Source organism: Periophthalmus magnuspinnatus, chromosome 23 (assembly GCF_009829125.3).
Source record: "Periophthalmus magnuspinnatus isolate fPerMag1 chromosome 23, fPerMag1.2.pri, whole genome shotgun sequence".
Lineage (NCBI taxonomy): Eukaryota > Metazoa > Chordata > Actinopteri > Gobiiformes > Gobiidae > Periophthalmus > Periophthalmus magnuspinnatus.
The window spans coordinates 5,196,106-5,214,501 of record NC_047148.1 but is presented as its reverse complement, the minus strand read 5'-3'; positions in this window follow the sequence as shown (position 1 = coordinate 5,214,501).

Below are 18,396 nucleotides of genomic sequence, written 5' to 3'. Positions count from 1 at the left end.
AAGCTCTAGAGACTTGAGCCAGCCTTAAGTGTCCGCCTTACCTGGACGTCCCAGATGACTTCAACCAGAACCTTATGAATCTCCTAAAACTAAATAGAAATTTTGAAATGAAATATTTGAATAAGGTATTGAATTGAATAATCTTTTTTCAGCTTTACTGGTATTCTGTGTACTTGGTCAATAAATATACATAATGGCATGTGTAGAGCGCAGCCCCATGTATGCTGCTATTGTCAATGCAAATAGAAGTAGGAGATAATAGGGCAGATAGAGTGTTCTATGTGTAGCTCATACACACTGACACACATGAATGACCTCACCTACAGCTGCATGCACACACTCTCCAAAACAGAGATGGTTGGGAGGCTCCAGTCAGACAGGCTAAATCCCATTATTTGGCCCTCATCCCAGAGAGTGAATTGAGAGTCAAGTAGGATGCATGTGGTAACCACAATGAAATTACAGCTGCTGTGAGGCCGAGCACTGCTAATGCACCCCCATTGTGTGCTGGAGTGCATCTAAATAAGCAGGGTAAAAGGCAGGCTGCGGCACAGCTACGGCTCGTGTGGATCTAAAGCAAATGGACGCTGCCATAGAAGGCTGTATTTAGACCTAATGATAGCTAACCTGTGCACCCCCTGATGGGCCTTTGTGAGCACGACACTGTCACCGCTCTACAAAAAAGGACATTTCTGTCTAAAATAAGCCTCGTTTAAGACATTTATTCAAATAGCATCTTATTCACTGCATTTTATATAGCTATTAACTGCATTCATGCTCATAGAAAATGCAATACATAACTATGCAAGAACCTAATGTTGTAAAGAGCTACAGTTTAAAATACAATTCCAATGGTGATCCATTTCATGCATCTACTCAACAGGCCCTTCCTGATCCAGGCTTGGCTCTGACACAAAAAGAAAAAAAAACTTTATTGCAAAAGATTGAATGGTGATGCAAAACAAAATAAAAGTGATTGGATTACAAAATGCTTATATCCATTATGACTTTTGTCCCCAACTTAACTTTGACAATAAGATGACAAGCTGCAGCTGATCCCTGCCGTATGTAGACTCGACCATCAGCTGAGGTTAACCAAAAGTGAAGGCGAGAGGAAGCCAAAAAGAAAACACTCAAACTGTCAGGAGAAGATGCAAAGCAGAGATCCGGATGTATCCATTATGAATGAGAGCTATTTGAAAGGTAGAACAGTGGAGAGGACACTCAGTCACCCTCAGCAACGCTTAACCCTCTCATAACCCTAAAACTCCCCCTCTCACCCGCCCACCTCCGCTCCCTCAATGCACGGGTCTCTCATCAACACACGCCTTTGTACAGTCAACACCACTGTTGTTATTCACGTTACTCTCTCCTCAGAGCTGTCCGTCAGGAGCAGCGAAGGCAGGAGCTGATCTGAAACAACGCTTGACGGTGACAGGAGGATTGAGCCGTAACACCCGAATGCTAACCTCCGCTGTTATTTGGCCCGCAGAGAGGCAGCTATAGAGAGAGATGCACAGGGTAATGACAAGAACAAACACCACCACGGCTTTGTTCCATCTCCATAAAACAGCAGACTTCAGTGGGATTACTTTTGCTTCCATGGGCCCAATCAAACTTGTGTTATTTAGACTTCAAACATGGCCTCCGATGAGAGACAGACAGGGAGCGGGCTAGGTGTGCGTCTCCTGCTAATAGCTGCTAGCATGATTCGGTTAAGCTGCTTATTTCCGACATAAATAATGCATTCAGGCAGATGCGTTTGACTTTAGCTGAATATGAATCGCTAGTGTGATTGACACCGAGGTTTGTTGAGCGCCGAGTTTATTCTACAGTCTCACCTTTGGAAATAGGCCTGTCTCATTTAATATCCCCCATGTTAACATAATTATGACAACCATGCACGTGTCTGGCTAATATCCATGACAAAATTAGGCTACTATTTTGGAGGGGGTGGAGGCAGCAGGGTGGAGTTTAGTCAAGTATCAAAGGCACCGCGATAAGAACACTCTCCCTGGTTTCATTCTGGATATTTTTCCCTGCTTACCCTCCCACCAGCCCTGCCCCTCCATGGCCCCTTTTTACACTCATTGATTCCAATCAATCAACGTTAATTAAGCAGCCACCTTTCCACATATATGCCACATGCTAATAGGCCAATGATACGGGCATTTAGCCGCCGCTTTAATCTTAGTGCCTAACACGTAATAAGCCATGGGAGTATTTATAAGAGGCCGCGGAGAGCACGCAGCACTTCACACATACTGTACTGAAGCTTATTTACAAGCTGCAGATAGGCGCATTAGAGAAGGAGCAGAGAAACACATTAGGTTCAGTGGGGCAGATGCGTGTAATCCACAACAGCAAATACAGTTCAGTGTTAGGCTTTTCAGCACTACACCAGGACATCAGCTTATCCACAAACACAAAATGGTGCTGCATTATAAACTTCCCTCCTTTTAAAAACTTGATTCTTACAATAATGCTATTAGAGGAATGTCACCTCAGTAAATTAATGCTACTAATACACCATGCCTTGCCTAAAAGATTGAAACAATTTAAACATATAATGGTAAATGGTTACATTTTTATAAAGCCCTTTTCCACCTTCAAGGCAGTCCAAGCACTTTACATCAAGGAACCACTCCCTGATTAACACAGACACTCCAACAGTATACGCAGACACTGGTGGGCAAGGTGGGTTAAGTGTCTTGCCCAAGGACACAATGACAGCATTCATCTGTAGGGCTGGAATTGCACCGTCAACCTGTCAGTCAGTGGTTCTGACTGCTCTACCAACAAAGTTTATGTCAAGAGGGGGATTTGAACCACCAACCTTCAGAAAGAACAGTCTACCAACTCTACCATTATTATTAGATGTGTGCTCTATTAAAGTGATACACTGTGGCACTCCATAAACATAAACTGACAATTCTGGGCATAGCAGAAATGACTTACGTGTTTATCACTGTGTTTGTGTCCATCTAGACCCATTTTGTTTGTTAATGATTGGTGATGTGAACCCGAAGATATGAATAATAACCATGGCTGCGATAGCTCCACGGAAACTTGTGTTGTTTGATAATTGAATGAGTTTGACAAACTTCGCCAACACTAAACTAACACTGGCAGCCCTCGCGGCCTTTGTTCCAGATACGACCCGTCTCTGTGCAGAAAGAATCTAAGGTAAACTGTTTGTAAGGCTCTCTCCGCGTCTCCCCAGCGATAATTATTTGATCTTGTTTAGTTCATTATTCATCTTGAGGGACCCTGTTGTGACTTGTGGATAAATGCCATATGAAAGGCTGCGTGTGCCCAAGATGCATCACCACTTTTATCCTCACTCCCAAAACAGATTAATTAATAAAACTAAACAGTAAATTATTCATCAGATTGCTTTGTGTCCCCGTTCCATCAGAGGAAGAAAACAGTTGATTAGATGGAAAGGAGAAACGAGGGGCTGACTAAAGGTAAGCTGATTGAGAGGGGCTTTAACCAGAGCTGATGTTGTGTGAACATTTGAGCAGGGAATTATCAGGCCCGTCTATCATCGCAGGCAACTTCTTCTTACACCTCCCATTCGGGCTCCCAAAATGACTTCTGCTCGTAAAATGGGGTCAAGCAATGGGAGAGTTCAATGTCACCGGCGTCATATAGACATTTATATATGTTGGCCGTTGGGGTGCGTGTGATTAAAATAACACATAAGGATGTCTCATGTCGTGGTTGGCAATCAGACCATATTTGCAGAAAATATTCAGATCAGATGAATTTTAATGCGGTGTACACTCGAGGGGGAAAAGAAGGTGAAGCGTATATATGTGCCAGGAGACAGCCAGGTACATAACTTTGTTCATTCTCTCTCTCTCTTTACCCCGAGATGAAAAAGGCAGATCCAAATTCAGGGTCCACTCAGCGCTCAGATTGTGCGGCTGTTCTGGCAATTTGAATAAATTATTCCAGATCGCTCAGTGGGGTTCATTTTGTGAGAAATTATATTTTTCCAGGAAAGGTTAATTTTGAAGGGAACCTGAATGACTTGGAACCGGGGGGAGAGACAGGGGTGAGGTGTGGGTGGGCTGGGAGAGTGTGAGTAAGGAAGGAAGGTAAGGGGTGAGAGAGGCACGGAGGGAGGGGGTGGCCGAGGGGTTGGGCAAGCGAGGTAGAATAGGAGTAGAAGGGATGGAGGAGGTGAGCGAGGGATAGAGGGAGTAGGAGATCGAGGAAGAGTGCGAGCAGCAAAGGTAACGGGTGAGAGAGGGTGAGCGAAGGAGAGGGTGGGAGAGAGAGCAGATGAAGTGGACGAACGAGCACGAGTGAGCAGACAAGGTAGAGAAGGGGTGAGCAAGGGATGGAGGAGGGTGGACGAGCAAGGGGGAGTGAAGCAGTGTAAGGGGTGGTGGTGGAGGGAGGGAGGGAGGGAGGGAGAGTGCAAGCAGTTAAGGTAAGGCAAGGAGTGAGAGAGGGACAGAGGGGGTGGGCAAGCTAGGGAGAGGGAAGAAAGATAGGTAAGAGGTAAGAGAAAGAAATGGAAGGGGTGGGTGAGCGAGGGAGAGTGTGAGCATTGAAGGAAGGTAAGGGGTGAGAGAGGGATGGAGGAAGGTGGGCGAGAGAGGGAGAGCGAAGGGAAGGTAGGTAAGGGGTGAGGAAGAGATGGAAGGGGTGAGGGAGAGTGTGAGCGGTGAAGGAAGATAAGGGGTGAGCAAGGAAGAGTGTGAGCAGTGAAGGAAGACAAGGGGTGAGAGATGAGGGATGGAGATGAGGGATGGAGGAAGTTGGGCGAGAGAGGGAGAGCGAAGGAAGGTATGGAGGAACATAGGAAGATGGGTGAGAGAGGTAGAGCGAAGGAAGGTAAGCTGTGAGAGAGGGATGGAGGAAGATGGGCAAGAGAGGGAGAGCAGAGGAAGGTAAGGCATGAGAGAAGGAGGGTGAGCCAGGGAGGGGGGCAGTTATTAAAAGCGATTGCATTGCCTGGCGGGAGTCTCAGGAGAGCAGAATCAGTGGAGATGTTAAACCTTGCTTGACACCCCGGCTGGATAATTGTGGGTGTGGGAGCTAATCAGCGGAAGATGTCTCCTCAATTTAAATCTTGTCAGTTAGTGAAGATTAGGCCCTCCTGTCCTGGCCACCATTAGCTTTGTTGCATGTCAATGCGCCAGAGAGAGGTGTCCGCCAGGTCCAGCGCAGGGGTAAAAAGAGAGCGCGTGATAGAAACTAGCACATTTATTCAAGCTAAAGCCACTGTGGCATTTTCAAGAAAAACAGATGAGTGAAAAGGGGAATTTATGCAGCCTTTTTGAAATGCATTTGTTACTACTGACCTAACAGTGCACCCGCTGGAATAAAGACTGTAGTGTGGGACGGTGATTTTTCGTCTTGCAAAAACATATGCGGTTAAATTTGTTCCTTTACACACAACCAAAAAAAAAACAAAACAGCAAAATATTCTGTGGCAAAAGCAACAATAGTTAATAGTAAAACAATAGTCACCTCCATGATTGAATAGAAAGTTAAAACTATATGGAACATTCTCCAGGGAGATGTATGGGTTGTATGCCATGCTATGGAATATTATAGCCAAAGGAACAACATTACCATGGAAACAAACAGGTAGGTGTCCTTGTCCAGGCCAAGTAAGAGTTCAAATCAATTTAAATTTATTCATGTAGAACATTTAAAAGAACTCCAGTTGACCAAAGTGCTTCATATAAAACTTGACAACAAAAAACAAAGAGTCAGGTTTGTGGAGACGCAATCCCACGTCTATATTCAGTGAAATGAAACACCCAAAATGAAAAAAAAGAAATGAAATAAAATGAATGAAAAGATAAATACATACACCATTTTTTGTTTAAAAAGTTACACAGTGGGGCTTTACACACACTGAGTTAATACACACCAATTTAAGCCATTATATATAAAATGGGGAGCCTCCTTATGGCCAGTTCTAATATTAAGTTATGGGATAGATTTAAAATGAATGAAATGGCCGGATCCTGATGTTAAGGCTATTAAATGACTAATAATCTGTGACAGTGTGATCTCATTAATAAAAGCGTAGGGTATAATTTTAACCCCGGTTAGGAGGAGATGGAGAATAGTCTGAGTGAGTCATTTTAAAGTCTACTGTAGAGATTTTTATGGCTCGGGTCTGCCTGGCCACGTGCCATGTCTCTGCGTTCTAGCCTGGTAAATATTTGTACCAGATTTTTCCTGCAGGACAATGGTTCCTTTCACTGAGCACGTCCCATAACCTCTCAGCGAACGCAGGGTCAGGCCAAATAAACAAGGAGCTGCGTGTGCGCTTCTCCCCCGATTCTGGGGCAGGGCGCTCCCAGCTCAGCCAGCCCCTCTGAGCTCCGGCCACCCCTGTCTGAGTGCTGACAGATGTTCCAGGCCCAGAATGAATAAAAAGAAAGAAAAAAAGAAATGAAGGGGCTTTCCTCACATCGAAAAACATGGGACATCCGAGAGGTAAGGCATAAGGAAAATGTCCAGATCCGAACATAATCATTGAAGTAAGGTTAGTGCTAGAAAATCACCAGTCAGTGTTTTTGTGCCATTCCCAAGTCAGGATAAATAGCAAAGCAAAACTGTTTTGTCTAGATTCACTATTGAAATGATTCAAGAGTTTTTACCCTATATTATGTGTGAATTTTTAAAAGAAAAATCTTGTTCATTCAAAGTTGAAAACTCCAAAGTGGTTACAATTCACTACATTCCAAAAATACCAACCTAAAACATGAACAATATGTAAAATTCTGACCAAGATTAGAGCAAGATCTGGAGATGGGTATACTGCTCCTGACAGGTTGCACCAGTGACACTGAAAGATGGGTCAAATGCAGAGGACAAATTTTCTTAGGGTGACAATAAAGCCCTTAATTTTGTTAGTTCCAATCCTGAAGGAATAGAGGTTTCACTGAGGGATACAATTAATTTCTATCAGGTATTAAACAGAGTATATGTGTTCAGTAAGAAACATAAAAAGCATGTGAGCAGCTGTGGCTTATTCAGGTGCAAATCTAAAGGTTGGTGGTTCGATTCCAGCTCTGAGCAGTTCGAACGGTCCCTGGGCAAGACATTTTTCTCACATTGCCTATGTATGGATGTGGAGTGGTAGCGAATGATGAGAAGCTGCCACATCTCTGCCATTAGCCTCAGGGCAGCTGTGGCTTCAGTTGTAGCTTAGCAGTGAATGAAAACAGCAATGTAAATGTCTGGTGTCCCAAAGGCACTATATTAATCCAATGCATTATTATTCAATAGTAATACTGAATGCATAGCTAGAGACAGGGCATCCGGATAAAACAAGTACTATGCAAATAACTGAACGCCAAGAGGCAGATAATGGAACAATGACTCTATTAGAATAAAAAAGTACTATTACAATTAAATGAAGGGGCTCTCCTCCTCTGCAACACATCTTTATACCTCTCCTTTCATTTCAATAGACCCGGGTTCCTCTCCCACCTCGACACCTTTCGGCACCCACCAAACAAATCAAAGAAAGTACCACAATTAACTCTCCTTATAACACAATACTTGTATCATCCATTGTGTTCTTGTGTGTAACCTGTGTGCTTATAATTATAGCCCACACACCGCTGTTGTCTGGGGCCACAAACCTCTAAGTGTGTGTTTAAATGTTCCAGGGAAGAAGACACACGAGAAAATGACGACAAACCTGCAATTAGGAGCTGGATTGTGTGTGAATGAATCTGCACAATGGTGGGTAAGGGTTTGGTTGGTACAGCCTTGCAAATCATTTCTTTAACAGATCTAGAAACAAGGGTAAGTAGACGATAAATGTTTTAGAGTGGAAATAATGTTGTATTATGGCAGACTTCATATTTGCAGATGGGAAAGTCAGATTTCTGGATAGAATAACGTAAAAAAAATTACATAAAACTATATTGCAAAATCAAGATAAAGGTTGTTGTGTTATTCTGAAAGGAACAGAGACTGGCACAAGAGAGAACTTTTATTTTAATCGATAATCAGCAACATGCACTTCTACAGTTGTGGGTTCAATTCCCAGATTGTGGATGACTCAAAGTGAATAGTTGTATGTACAGTATATGCTTGTGTTGCAGTTTTCTTCACTTCACTCTTCACAAGCTATAAAAAAGTGATACAAAACATGTCACTATTATCCATGAGAATTACAAAATGTATTTACAGGTTTAATAAAGGTTAGTTATGGTAAAAGTTACCATGACCAAACTAGAGAAAGGTGGATGAAATACTGTTGCTACCAAAGAAGGATAAAGACACAATGGAAAATCAAGATCATGGAAAAGTGGATTCAAATGATATAAAGATTCATTTGTTAGTTACAGTTAATTGTCACATTGTTGCTATTCCTGTATCAAACTCAGCCGCCACCATCACTATAGTTGTATTGTTTACCCTTCATAGCTGATCCACTTGTGAGTGCACCGACCGTAGCCCTGCGCTTGAGGCCCGAGGCGGCTCCCGGTAAAACTGTTGTGACCGGCTGTTTTGGGCATGGAGCACACAAAGGTTCTCTGTGTGAGCAACAACAGCTAACAGCAGCTAACGGGGTACAGCAGAGAACCATCGATCCACTGTTCCAGCATTACACCCCTCTGAGCGCTCATCTGGCGGGCCAGCAGCATGCCAGGGCAAAAAAAGAACTGTAGCACCACTACACTGACAAGGAAAAAAAAAAAATCCACCTTGTAATTTTTTAAAGGTACCGCAAAACAAAGAGCAATCACATATTTTTTTAAAATTTTGATTATTACGCACAAGACCTTGTAGCACCAGATCTCACCCCACATCATAATGTTAAGTCTAAAGTCTAATCGAAGTCACTATACAAAAAAATAAGAGGTAGAATTGGAAGAATATTTCTTTATGGTGCTGTACAAGCTTCACATGCCTCTGAAAGTGCCCCACTGTCGTCCTTATTCATTCACTCCACACCTGGAGGTAGAAGACCGCTTCTGAAGCCACCGCTGCCCAAGGGTTGACAGACTGAAGCAAGACAATCTACACCATCAGCCCCTCTGCAACTGATCACCCACTTACAAAAACAAAGCAGGGGCGTATCTTGCCACAGGACAATACAGTCACTACTCAGAGCCTCATTCTACCATGCCCAGGCCTGGATAAATTGAGCAGATTTATTTATTTTTATGTGAAAGATTATTTCTAATTTTTTTTTTTGTTTCTAGTGTGGGAATACAGCAGGCCACAGTACATCACTGCATGCCAGCGTTTACACCCCTCTGAGTGTTCATTTGGCACCCAGAGAGCCAACAGTGAGCTGAACAATAACTAGCCCTCTCCACTTTGCACTCTCCACTCTGCACTCTCTAAATCTCCAGAACTGATTAAAAAAGTCTGTCATGCAGTCTAATTGTCATGCAGGTAGAAGAGCACAGGGGGAAACAATAATAATTAAGAATACCACTGTCCACAAGGTTTTATGAGACACTTAAAATGCTAAATATCCACACTATATTTTGTTACTTGACACTTTTGTTTTTATTGTGCCCTGTAAAGCTGATTTAGACGCCAAATAAAATATACAACGCTTTTAAAACTGACAAAAACCCTCAGAAAAAATTAAACGTGCAATTTGTAAACACTCTGACAAATGCATGCATATTTTAAATCTTATTAAGCATTAAGTATCCTCGAAGAAATGACACGAGCTTGGAGAGCCCAGTTAGGAGTATCAAAGAGACAAGACGTTTAATCTAATCTAGGTTCTAATAGTTGGGGAGACATTAATTATTGATAAGACCAGCAATTGATTGGTTAATAAGATAATGTAATTGAGAAATGAAAATCACCAGTGTATATGTAAGTGCGGTGGAGAGGCTCGGCGCGGCATGGGGTGTGCGCGCGGGAAAGAGGGGAGGTGGGGGGAGGAGAGAGAGGGGGGGGGTCTTGGGGGATCGGCCCGACATAGGCTTCCATCATTACTGCCACACTATAAAAGCGGAGAGGTGATTAAAACGGACCTGATTGATTCGGCTCTCGTTGGGATAGGCCGTTACCCCCTTCAGTCACTGTGGGCTGCGGCTGCATATGTGATTATGAGCAGTAAGGGAGGACGCGTGAGAGGGGCATGTTTATATTTGTAAACTGACTTTTTCTATATGTGGGTAATGATGCAATGTATGTTTTGCAGTGATGTGAATTTAACTAGTGTAACTTCATTTTGATACTAAGGAATAGGCAAGCTACTCAATACAACTCAACACACATGATTATAACAGCGTCCTCTGTGGGTTTTTTCTTTTCCAATATGGATTTGTACTCAAATGAATATATAGTTTTGATTGCATTAAAAAAAAAAAAGCAAGATCCATTCATCAGTAAAATGTAATGATGAGTAATGATAATTTACTTAATATTTACCGCCTTTTTAGTGATTTTTCATGCAACTTTCAAAACCACAAAATATACATGCTTGCAATGTTTTGTTTGTTGGCATCAGCGATGTTTAAAGTGACAAATATAAGTCAAGGAAGAAGTACTCAATTTTGTTATTTAAGTAAATGTATAGATACCGGAACAAAAACATACTCAGGTAAAAGTATCACATAAAAAAATCTACTTAAGTAAAGTATTAAAGTACCTGTTTAAAAAGTGTTTCGCTCAGATTTTGAGTCCTTATAAGCATCAAATTTAGTGGTTTTGATTTGATTTGTGAATTTTGTTCAATAGAAACAACTGAATCAGTATTTTTTTATAGCTGTTTTTATTTGTATATTTTTGTTTGCTCAAACTACAAATGTGTTAAAAATAAACCCCTAAGCCTTTTCAGCAGATCTCAGACAATAATAAAAAATGCTTTTACTTTTCAGTCCTGTTCAAAAATGTAGTGGAGTAGACTTTAAAATGTACTCAAGTAAAGTACAGATAGGTTAAATATATACTTAAGTTACATTCCAACACTGCAAATAATACAAAATAAAAATAGATGCAAAATCAGTAAACAATACTGATATAGAATTTTATCTGTTTTTGGTCTCCCACAAATGCCTATTCCAATTGCGCAGACCACATCAAAAACGATAGGACAAAGCCTGGTCTGGAACAGGACTAAACCAACTGTACAACGGGACTAAACTGGGATCAAACCAGGACCAGTCTGTGAAGTGTACACAGACAGAAATCTGAAAAAACTTTGATCCTACAATGCAGAATCAATGAAAGTATAATACAATCAAAATTATGTAAAGAACAAAAGCAATAGCATACATTAAACATTACATTATTCCTTATACAAGTTGTGTGAAACCATCAGTGTGTTGCCTCCACGTTCTTAAGTGCAGAAGCGCGTGTGCCTGTGCATCCATGTCGTCAAGAGGTGGCCCCACTCGCTCAGTTTTCACTCGGCTTTTGTCTGCTCCTCTACTGTATTCACTTCTCCATTCACTACACACCCCGAGAGAGAGAGCGACCCACACAAAAGCTATTGATTTTACCATCCGCCGCAATGAATGATCTTTCTTAGCCAATTTCTGAATTTCAAAATGAGTTCGATACTAATAATGATAGTGGAAGGATTCTTTAAACTGCTGGAAGTGGAGAATGAGAAAGTGGGAGTAGAAATGGGGCAAAAAGAAGGAGATTTGCGAGTGTTTGGTTTTGGAGGAAAAAGTGTGATTTTTCTCAATAGTGGAGATTAAATAAAGATGACATAGAATGGTTTTAATAGTCCAAATTACTACATTGTACTCCCAAGTGCTAGTTCTGTTATTTGAATTCAAACCATTGCGATAGAAAGACTGCACAGTAAGATTTTTTTGTACTTTTACAAACTCCCAACTTTTATGGTTACAGTTTTCCTCCACCTATTTCCATGCATGGCCGTGTGCTTTTTATGACGCCGTTTCCAATATACAGCATTCTTGCAAGCTTGCTCCCAAAGCCGTCCCCATATTTCATGCTCCATAAAGGCACAACTTTCTATTTTGTATGTCGCAAATCTTACATAAAATGTGAAAATAAGAGGCACATAAATATTTAATGCGCTCTGTGTTTAGAAGAGGGACACCGTGGATGTCACATTACAGCACACGTCAATGCTGGGGGTTAGAAAGGTGGAACAGCTCCTGTTAATAATGCACTTTATGTTAGAGTGGTGGAAAAGCAAGTATTGAGAGTGACTGGATACTGACTCAAGTACTTTGTGTTTGTTCAGAAACAGGCTTTCTGGAAAATAAAGCTGTACTGATAAAATTATGTTTTGGTTGTAATGAAAGATATAGATTGAGGTAGTAGTTGTAGTAGTAGAATCTGAGCAATAATAATAATAATAAAAAAAAATATACTCAATAATTCAGAATAAAAAAATACTTTTTTACAAGTAGTATTTTTGTTTACTTACTTAAGTTTTATTATGTTTACAATATTATTCAAATGCATATTGTTCTACTCAAAATTTCTCTGTACAAATTATGTCTCATGCAGTGCTTTTTAATGATTTATTATTATTATTATTATTATTATTATTATTATTATTATTATTATTATTATTATTATTATTATTATTATTATTATTATTATTATTATTATTAATATTATTATTAATCTTTATCTAAAAGACTTTGAAATAATTATAATAAATGCATCAGTCATAGGATGATACACACATTTTGTGTCACGATGATCAAAATGAATGTGAGTCATGATAATTATTCAAATGAAATGGACTATTTAAAAATGTGAGTTGTGAGGACAAAAATCATTTGTTGTTATGAATAGGTTCAGTGTTGAAACAAATATAGAAGGGCACTTTGTTGAGTAAAACCCACAGGATGCCAGATGATAACATCACAGCCTTTTCTGCATATTATTACTGTTTTATGGTGAATGTCTTTAGTGCCAAGAATCACAATTACACAAAATGATCCACGAAGGTTCCTTTTTTTTTTAATCACGATTAGCAATATTATTGTTAAGTGTCCCATCCCTACATGTGATACGATTTTAAATACCAGTGTGTACAGTTCAAAGACAAATGCCTTCACTGTTTTCTATGTATCCTTTTGCATTGACATCATTTGGGCAAACACATCACACTGGTGTTAATCAGACCTGTGCCCTTTGGCTTCTCTCTGTCCCAGTGTTACTGAGGAGGAGAAGAGCAGATGTGTAGATGGAGTTATACCATTTGAGGACTTTTTCCCATTCAAAAGATATAATGTTTAGTTTTAAATTGTTAATTGCTATAGCAACGGTCCTAATTTGTGATCATTCTGAACCCTGTGGCTATCAGAAAAGCAGATGTGTAAGTAAGGCCAGCGTGTATTCATGACTTTCACTTTCTTGTTAATGTAACAATGTGAGGACTTTTTCCAATTCAAAAGATACAATATTTAGTTTTAAATTGTTAATCATTACAGCAACGTTTCAAATTTCTCATTCTGAAACCGGTGGATAGGAGAGGTGCAGATGTGTAGATAAGGCTAGCAAGTGTTCATGGGTTTCAGCTTTCTGTTTCTGCATCAATTTGAGGACTTTTTCCCATTCAAAAAATATAATATTTATCTGTAAATTGTTAATCGCTATAACAACAGTCCTAATTCCTCATCATTCTTAAACCCGTGGATAGCAGAGGTGCAGATGTGTAGATAAGGCGGAGGCATAGGTCATATGGTGCGGCCCCTCCGTGTTGGCCTCTCTTGTCAGACACCTGCCTGGATTACGCCCGTGGCTCTGCTCTCCGATGTGCAGGGGTCAGGGGTCAACCATTTACCCAGTTCATTGGCTTCTCGTTCACTCCTCAAAGCTGTGGGCCGGATCTGCATAAAAGACTGTGGCATCGGTATGCTCTGCAGGGCTGCTGCGGGGGGAAAGGGAGGTGAAGGGGAGAGGAGAGATGGGCCGTAGAGGATTACAGTAAATAGACTACAGGGAGGAGAGGGCAGGGAGGACTGATTGAGTTTGATTTTTTTTTTTTTTTTTTTTAATATAGAGCAACTTTTTTTTTTTTTTTTTTTTAGAAAGTTCTGTTGAATGTCACAATAATTATACTTTTAGAATAAAACATGTAATAACCATGAGTAGCTTTATAATATACACATCCGATTATGTATAATCTGTTTAAAGTGAAATAATATGATACTAACATTTTGAGCACTTACTTTGATATATCTTATTTGTTATAAGGAAACATGTTTATTTTCTTACTGTTAAAAGCACCATGATGCTAATGAGGTCAACCACATCGTGGTTCAGATGTCAGATACACTGACCCACAGGTTGGCGGTGTGATTCTAGCTCCCACAGATAAACGCTGCAGTTGTGTCCTTGGGCAAGACACTTAACCCACTTTGCCCCCAGTGTGTGTACACTGATATATGTATGTGTGTGTGAATGGGTGAGTGGTTCCTTGATGTAAAACGCTTTGAGTGCCTTGAAGGTGGAAAAGCGCAATATAAAAATGTTACCATTTTACCATTGTATAATGAGTTTTAAATAAAACTCTGTTTCTTTTCTCACTGCTAAAAGCACCATAACACTAATAATCTAATGAGGTCAAACAATAACGCATTCACACTACAACATGCAATGAACAATGAACTCCAATTATAGATATATATTGTGAAACTTGCATATTCCCATACAATGTTATAACTCACACCATCAAACTGGGAAGTAACTTTGACTTCAAACTTTCTATTTGAACTTATAACTTAGTACTAAAACACTAACCCAGATGTTTAGAAATGGTATTGTTCAAGAATTACACATATGATAAATGTAAATGGTCACATTTTTATATAGCTCTTTTCAGTGTTTAAGGCACTCAGAGTGCTTTGCATCACAGAACCACTCACCCATTCACACACACATTCATACATGAGTGTACACAGACATTGGGGCTAAGGTAGGTTAAGTGTCATGCCCAAAGACACTTTGACAGTTTTCATCTGTGGGGGCTGGAATCGTACAACCAATCTGTGAGTCAGTGGCTCAGACTGCTTTCGAAAACGAGATTCGAACCGCCAACTTTTGGATGGTGGACAAACACTCCGACTGAGCTACTGGCGCTCTGTTGAGTGACTATTGAGTCATATATATACATATGTTGAATCAATGGAATGAATGGACATCCTAGTTCCATATGTGTTCATTTGTTATACCATAATGAATAATGTAATTAATAATTTCCAATAGATTTATCATTTTTCTATCTACTATAGTTGCATTGTTATCAGTGTCCTCAGTGTCCTGTGATCATCAGGGTGAGCGGTTTTCTTATACACTCTTTTTCCATGGTGCACAAGGAAAAGGAAGGATGAGCTGATCCTGCGCAAACAGATAAAACCGATAGCAGAGGGGTAGAAGGATACATGCCGGGTTTGTGGGGGAAGGCACCAAACGCGCGAAACATGAAACTCTGCAAATTTGACTTATAACAAGCAAAATTACACCCCGCTGTCATTTAAATTATGGCTGCCCTCTATAAAGGTGTCTTTTAGGTGCATTAATTGAATTCGGCACTATCCCCCAATAATAATCTGTAAAGTTCAGCCGTCCATCCTTCACGAGATCCCCGCTGCGTCGCCGAAGAGTATCCATTTCAGTGGCTTAATTTATTTTCATGATTCGCAGATAATGACGGCCACGCGGGCTGTACATCAGAATTAACCTTCATTTCACTGGAGGTATATTACTATGACAGTCCCCGACACATTTCACCTACACAAAGGGCACCCACCAGCACCCCCACCTCTCCTTACGTCGACCCCTCCCTCCTCCTCACCCCCTCAACCCTCCGCACGCCCCACCCTTCGCTCCCTTCTCCTTCTGCCTCCGCCTCGCACAGGCCCGCTGCTGTATAATCATCCGCAGTGGCAGACCCAGATTGTTTGATAGCCGATTAATTTTCATAGGGAAATCAAGTGGCCGGCTCTTTCTCCCGATCGCCCGTGCCACCCCTCCCCTTCTCGTGCTCCCCCCTCGTCACCCTTCGCGAAGCCACCTTCCTACAACCACCCTCCAAAAAGTCTCACCGCTACCACACTGCCCATCTTACGACAATGGCCCTATACGCAGTGATGGGAAGAATAGTTTGAAAATGTATTAGTTACTGAATACCTGCATTAAAATGTATTTCCGTTACATGGTTTGAATACTTTAAAGACTTTTACGTCAAAATGCATTTACATTATAGTGTAAAACGTAAGATTAAAAGGTTTATTGAGAGCGCCATTTTCCAGTTGTCTCACTAATTTTGTCCTGCTTAAAGCCCAAATTGTGGGATCAAGTACTGCAACATATTCCTTAGATTTTTGGAAAGTAACTGAATACCTAATGAAAAAGTAACTGCATACACTACTATGTACTCAGTATGTTACTTCTCAACACTGCCTATAGGCTACTTGTGCATGATGGCTTTTTCTGTCAATTAGGTGTTTTATTTAATCCCCCCCCCCCCCCACACACACACACCCTCCCGCCTCGTAATAAATTGCACCCCCCCTCCCCACAAAACGACATGCCTCTGATATCTCTGAGCGTGGTTAATTTATTTTGCAACGACGTAACAAAAGTGCTGTAAATTAATCAGGGGACATCAAGCAAAATGGAAGGTCCCATCCGCTTCCCCTTTTCACTAATTTCTATGCAAACCATTAAGTGTCAGATATAGATTCCAGCATTTGCTATGGTCTCACTCAAAAGATTCCATTATTAGTTTTTTTTTTTTTTTTCCCAAGCAAGGACCCGATCATTTATGTCCTATTTTCCCTCATGAGTTCTTTGTTCTTGCCACCCCCCCCAAACAATCCCACTACTAAAAAGGGGGTCTCTGTGTATGCAAATGACCATAATAGATTTCGCTTAGCAGCAGCACAACTGTCCGTGATAGCCTATTTAGAGACAAACCAAAGAAACATTCAATTTGTGGCATTATTAACCAAGGGCCACATGCAAAGGTTGCCGAAAAAGTGATTAAGAAATGAGTGAACTGGTGGACGCTGTGTGAAGTTGCCTTTCTCTGGCTCTTTATTCTTTGGCTTCATTGACATCGCAAGTGTAATGAGGAGGGCTGGTAATTAGAATATTCTAGAGAGGTGAGCCCTGGTGGAGCAGAGGAGAGAGGGAGGCTCTCTCCTTCTCCCCCTTACTCTTTCTTTCTCTCTCTCTCCTTCTCTCTTCTCTCTCTTACTCTTTCTTTCGCTCTCTCTCCTTCTCTCTTCTCTCTCTTACTCTTTTTTCTCTCTTACTCTTTCTTTCTCTCTCCTCTCTTCTCTCTCTCTTACTATTTCTTTGTCTCTCTCTCTATCCTTCTCTCTTCTCTCTCTCTTACTCTTTCTTTCTCACTCTCTCCTTCTCTCTTCTCTCTCTTACTCTTTCTCTCTCTCTATCCTTCTCTCTTTCTCTTACTCTTTCTTTCTCTCTCTCTCCTTCTCTCTTTTACTCTTTCTTTCTCTCTCTCTCCTTCTCTCTTCTCTATCTCTTACTCTTTCTTTCTCTGTCTCCTTCTCTCTTCTCTCTCCTACCATTTCTCTCTATCACTTATGCTCTCTTTCCTCCTCTCTTCTCTCTTACTATTTCTCTCTCTCTTATTCTGAATCTTACACTTTCTCTCTCTTACTCTTTCACTCACTCTTTTTTCTCTCTCTCGCTTGCTCTTTCTCTCTCTTACTCTTTCCCTTACTCTTTCACTTGCTTTTTGTCACTCTTTCTCTCTTACTCTTTCACTTACTGTTTTGTCTCACTCTTCCTCTCCCTCACTTTTTCTCTTACTCCTATTCTTTCTCTTACTCTTTTGTTTGCTCTTTTTTCTTACTCTCGCTTTTCCTCACTCTCTATTTCTCTCTGTTTTACTCTTTCTCTCCCTCTCTCATTCTCTCTCTCATTCTCTCTCTGTTATTACATCTTCATATTGGAAAATGGCCCCAACAACGCACAGGTCCACAAACATGGACCCGCTGTACTATAGACCAATAAGGATCAAGACTAAGGTTTTCTTTTTTTTAATTAAATCAGATCATAGATGGTTCAATTCAAATGATAACTATCAAAGTCTATATACCATTAGTCTAGACTCGGGAAGGTCAAAAGCTGGTCAGTGATTGTGCTGACCCCCTGGCCTCATACATCCAGACAGCTGAGAAAGAGCATTCAAATGTAAATAAATATACATGGACAAATGAATGGTGACAACATAAAAGTACATTTGAGTAAATCTTTAGAATAATGGCGCTACACTGGACAGTTTTTTAAAACATTTTGAAAGACTTTGCAACTTCTGACAATGACAAAAATGATGAATTTCTACTTGACATCACTCAGCCTCAGATCACTGACCTCTGTCACCGCTTTTCCACCTCAGCATTTTTCGCTAATGTGATATCAGTAAAGCATTTAAAGATATTATATCAAAACTGATGA